The sequence below is a fragment of the Rattus norvegicus genome, chromosome 19 (genome assembly GCF_036323735.1).
Source record: "Rattus norvegicus strain BN/NHsdMcwi chromosome 19, GRCr8, whole genome shotgun sequence".
In the NCBI taxonomy this organism is placed as follows: domain Eukaryota; kingdom Metazoa; phylum Chordata; class Mammalia; order Rodentia; family Muridae; genus Rattus; species Rattus norvegicus.
Window position 1 is genome coordinate 45,318,354 of NC_086037.1, and position 5,273 is coordinate 45,323,626.

A 5,273-nucleotide genomic window follows, 5' to 3' on the forward strand; every position below is an offset into this window, starting at 1 on the left:
CAGCGCGGTGGGTGGGAGGGCCCACAAACCTTCACCCCCAGTGGAGGCACCCCCGAGAGTTGGTGGCTTCTGGAAGAAGGTCAGTTTTCTTTAAGGGTGTGGCCCCTGGTAGGTCAGCTGTGCTCCAGAGACTGCTCCCACATCTATGAGTATACGGGCACAAACTGGAATCAGTGGGCTAGAGAGAAAAAGAGATAGCACACAGTTGGGAGGGGCTGGATCTGGGAGGGATTAGGGGATCTGTGGGGTGTGAATACAATTAAAACCCACTGTCTGCCCATAGGAAATCCTCAGAAATTTATGAGAATTATTATATAAGTGTGATCTGAAAGTGAGCAGTTTGGTTACATGGACAGAAACGGGTATGACAAACATGGAAACCAATCATAGCACAGCCCTTTATGCAAAGAAGGGACTGTGGCTTCACCAAACACAACATGGTAATTCATGCAAATGAAAGATTGTGCTCCCACCAATCATAGGCTTTCTACTGGCCCATGGGGAAGTGCTCCCCTCTGGCTTCATAAGAACAGTTGCAGGAGAAGTGAGGTCATTTAAAGTTCACTGACGCTTGACTTATGAATTGGTCCTCGTTCCCGAGGCTGACAGACTGCCTGGAGTGGCTAGTCATGGCTGGAACATGACTTCTGAGGCTGCTGGGGTGTTCTCAGAGTGCTTGAAAATAACCAAAGCAGCCCTGCTGGCATGAGAGCATTTCAGCCAGTTGATTGGAATGGAACTGCTTGACTGACAGGTCCCTGCACAGGGCTGCCAGGTATAAAGGAATCATCAGATGGCGGGTGCTCAACAATTTCAGTCATTCACAGAAAGCAGTAAGGAAAGCGTAACTCAGTATTGGTATTTCTAGCAGTATCGAACAGTCCTTGATAGCAGTTAATAATGCTTGAATAGTCCTTCACTTCTTGCCACAAGAAGAGGGGAGTCCTTCTGATCTTTCTCAGTGGAGTGAGTCCCAAGTCACGAGATGTTGAACTAACATGATTCTAGTGGAGGGCCTCTTATTTAAAATTTTATTAAGGCCAGGGGTGGTGGCGCACGTCTTCAATCCCAGCACTTGGGAGACAGAAAAATAGATCTCTGTGCGTTCCTTGACTATATAGTTCCTGGTCTACATAATGAGTTCCAGGACAGTCAGGGCTATGTAGAGAATCCCTGTCTGAAAAAAAAAATGTAGTTGTGCTCCAGGACTGCTGCTGTGTGGTGGAGCCGAATTCCTCACACAAAGAAATGGCGTCCTCCTGGAGTGACCGGTCATGGAATGCAGTGGATGTAGCTAATAACATGAAAGCCTATCATCAGGTGTCTGTAACCGAAATGCACCATGGGAAAAAGTGTTTGGATTTGGACATATATTATACCCTGGCTGTGCACACGTCTCTGGAATGTGAGTCTCTTTGCTTTGAGCTCACCACGGAGAGATTAGTCTCCACTGCCTCTCCCTAGGAGCTTCCCAGCTTCTCAGATGATTCTAAATTCTTTACAGAGGACTTGTCTTTGACACATTCTATTGAGACCTTTAAAAGCCGATGCCTATGGAAACCTCATCTTTTGTGCACACAGAAAAGGACAGGAAACTAGAGAGCAATATCCAAATAAATTTATCCAAGGAGGTGACACAGAAGAGTTTTACATTCTGAACACACTATTCAATCTCCCAGAGATCTACCTGTTGGCCTGCCTAGTAGATGTTTTTTGTTTACTAGTTGTCCCAGATATACCAGTTGTAACACAGGATTTAAAGATGGGGACCTCTTCGTATCTTACCAGGATATGAGAGCCACAGTCCACTGGGTCCATTACAAAGGCTCTCTTTAGGAAAAGACAGTTGAAAAATCTTGCGAAGTATATAGTCAAAGATGAGAAGTTGCCATTGCTCCCGTGTCAGATGAAGGAATTACAGAAAGTATTTCTTGCCACTAACGGTGACTATAAATACACAGATAAAATCATGACTTACCTGTTTGAGTTCGCACATGGCCCCAAGCCTGGGAGCTCCCATCAATCACAACAGTCTTACTTTGGTCTGATTTTGGATGCATGGAAACCTCTTTTTGGAGAAGGCCCAGTAAGTACTATAACAGGTGAACACCTTACACTAGAAAACTGAAAATTGCTACCTACACAGGCTCCCTGGTGCATGGCATCACCTTCTCAGGAGATTCATCTGATTCAGTCTGTGACCTGTTGGGAGCTAAGGGCAAAGACATTTTGTATACTGGAGATCACATATTTTGGGACATTTTGAAGTCAAAGAAGGGATAAGAGTGGAGAGTTTTCTTGGTGGGTCCTAAGCTTCCACAAAAGCTCCTTGTCTGACTGACACAGTTCACTTTTTGAAAATCTCAGAGCTTGGATATTTTCTTGGCTGAAGTCTACAAGCACCTTGACAGCGGTAACCATGAACGCTAGGACATTAGTTCCATCCAGGGACAGGTTAACATGGGTGTGCACAGTGGGATGGTGGGAAGTCTGTTTCATAATGGCTCCCAGCAGACACTCTCCGCCATCAAGTGATGTGTTACGCTGATCTCTAGGCAGCATCCCTCATCAGCCTGCTGTACTATCCATTCAGCTAGCCGGTCAGAGCTGCCCATGCCCTGAGGTCACATGGATCAACAGTGGGGCGACACACTCGGCGAACAATGAGATGGTCCTCTCAGAACTGCATGTCAGTGGATTTCAAAGACACCCACTTACAAGGTCCACTAGTGAGATCAAGATTCCCCAACCACTTCCCAGCACATACCTCCATGATGAGGATGATGATGATGATGATGGTGGTGGTGATGATGATGATGATGGTGGTGGTGGTGATGATGATGATGGTGGTGGTGATGATGATGATGAGGATGATGATGGTGGTGGTGGTGATGATGATGATGATGGTGGTGGTGATGAGGATGATGATGATGGTGGTGGTGGTGATGAGGATGAGGATGATGATGATGATGGTGGTGGTGGTGATGATGATGGTGGTGGTGGTGGTGATGATGATGATGAGGATGATGATGATGGTGGTGGTGGTGATGAGGATGAGGATGATGATGATGGTGGTGGTGAGGATGATGATGATGGTGGTGGTGATGATGATGATGAGGATGATGATGATGGTGGTGGTGGTGGTGATGATGATGATGGTGGTGGTGGTGATGATGATGAGGATGATGATGATGGTGGTGGTGATGATGATGATGAGGATGATGATGGTGGTGGTGGTGGTGATGAGGATGATGGTGGTGGTGATGATGATGATGAGGATGATGATGATGGTGGTGGTGGTGATGAGGATGATGATGATAGTGGTGGTGGTGACGGAGGAGGACGAGGAGGAGGCAAATTAAAACCCTGGGCACCCAAGTCTGGCAGGACTCACAGGCGAAGGGGTGGCCTTAGAAAGGGTGGGAGAACTCCATCAGGAGTACATTCAGAAAGCTTCTGAAGGCTTTAAATAATTCTAACCGTAGCTACTTCTGTAGTCCCTGCAGATGCTTTGAAACTGCATAGGAAGAAGAGGTAAAAAGTCGGGTGGAAAACTGCATGAGGTGGCACCACTGTGGCTTGGGTTAGCGTTCCCTTGTCTGTCTGCATCAGCAGTGCACCATCTGCATACACTAAGGGTAGTAAATGGTTTCAGAGTAGAGCCAACAAGATTGGTGGGAAGAGGTGACCCACAGATACTTCATTACCACAAAGGGGGCCATTGCTCCAAGCTCTACTTTCCCAATGCAGTATTGTACCTCAGTGAAGAAATACATCATTTTCACTAAAGAAAAAAAAAGTATTAAATTAGATTTTTAAAAATTATGGGGCTGGGGATTTAGCTCAGTGGTAGAGCGCTTGCCTAGGAAGCACAAGGCCCTGGGTTCGGTCCCCAGCTCCGAAAAAAAGAACCAAAAAAAAAAATTATTTTACTTTGTGTATGTGTGGTGCCTGTGGAGGCCAAAAGAGGTTGTCCGATCCCCTGAGATTGGAGTTATGGATGGTTGTACCTGTGGGTGCTGAGAATCAGTCCTGGGGCCTCTGGAAGAGCATCCAGTGATATTAACCATCTTCTCTGCCCTTAGAATGGCTTTAAAAATACTTTTAACTTTAGTTTATTAAAGATTGATTTGAAAACAGAGCCAAATGTTTAGTACTGCTGTGAGGGTATCGTTAGAAAGGAAAGGTCACAATGTCAGGGGGCACTGATGCCAGAGGATAGTTATCCAAGAGTAGCTGAAAGTGTCAGAGAACTAAAGTTTAACTACCTGAAGGGACCCTTTGAAAGCCCCCCCCCCCGCCCGCCGCGCGCCGTTAGGGACTTGGCAGTTTTAAGGCTTTGGAGAGTTCAGTTGAAGCAGGTGAGAAGCACTTATCAAAGCCATCCTTGGCAGTGCAGTCCCTACCCTGTGTAGCAAGGAGGCAATGGTCCAGCTCTACACACGGAGGAGTCGGCAGCCCTCTTCCAGGCCGTAATGGTACAAGAGTGGAAGGAGAGATTCTATTAACAGTATAGAGACGTTCCTGACAATTCAGGTTGTGACAGTTTCTCATCAGGGCCCGACATCTGACATAGCCAGTAAGATCAATCACCCATCTTAACACACACCTGTGGGGATGCCCACCGTCATCACCCTTACGATCTAAGGCATTGTCCTTAGGGTAATGATACGTACTAGGTTATCCTGGAAATGTCTCCTTCCAGAAGGTTTGGACTGTGGCAGGTTGGCATTTGGGCCAGGAACTGGAGAATGAGTGGGAGGGCTCTGTGTGTCCAATAAACATTCTCTTCCTACCTGCCAGGAGCTTAGCCATTGACGTGTCTAGCCATAGCCACAAACATGCAACGGAGAGGGGTAGCTAATAGTCCAGACATGTTTTAGAAATTTAGGGTCTCATTTTGGGTTATAAGTTTCATGAGAGAGTAAGTGAGAGATAGCCTGGAGGATAAGTCCTGGCAGAGAGAGATAGCCCGGAGGATAAGTCCTGGCAGAGAGAGATAGCCCGGAGGATAAGTCCTGACAGAGAGAGATAGCCCGGAGGATAAGTCCTGACAGAGAGAGATAGCCCGGAGGATAAGTCCTGGCAGACAAAGTGTAAGGAAGGTCAGAGAGGAACACAGCAGAAACCCCGGGAGGGCTTGGGTGCTACAGCAGAATTATTGTCAAACTTGAGTGGAACTGGGGATGGAAAAGGGAGCAATGTGTGTTTTTTTAAAAGTAAATCCAGGTGGTGGTGGTGCACACCTTTAATCCTAGCACGTGGGAGGCAGG

At 46.8% G+C, this 5,273-nt stretch overlaps 1 pseudogene; it reads left to right on the top strand.

Moving 5' to 3' along the window:
• Window positions 1-1,139: 1,139 nt before the first annotated feature.
• On the top strand, window positions 1,140-4,576 carry Nt5c2-ps1 (5'-nucleotidase, cytosolic II, pseudogene 1; annotated as a pseudogene).
• The last annotated feature ends 697 nt before the right edge of the window (window positions 4,577-5,273 follow it).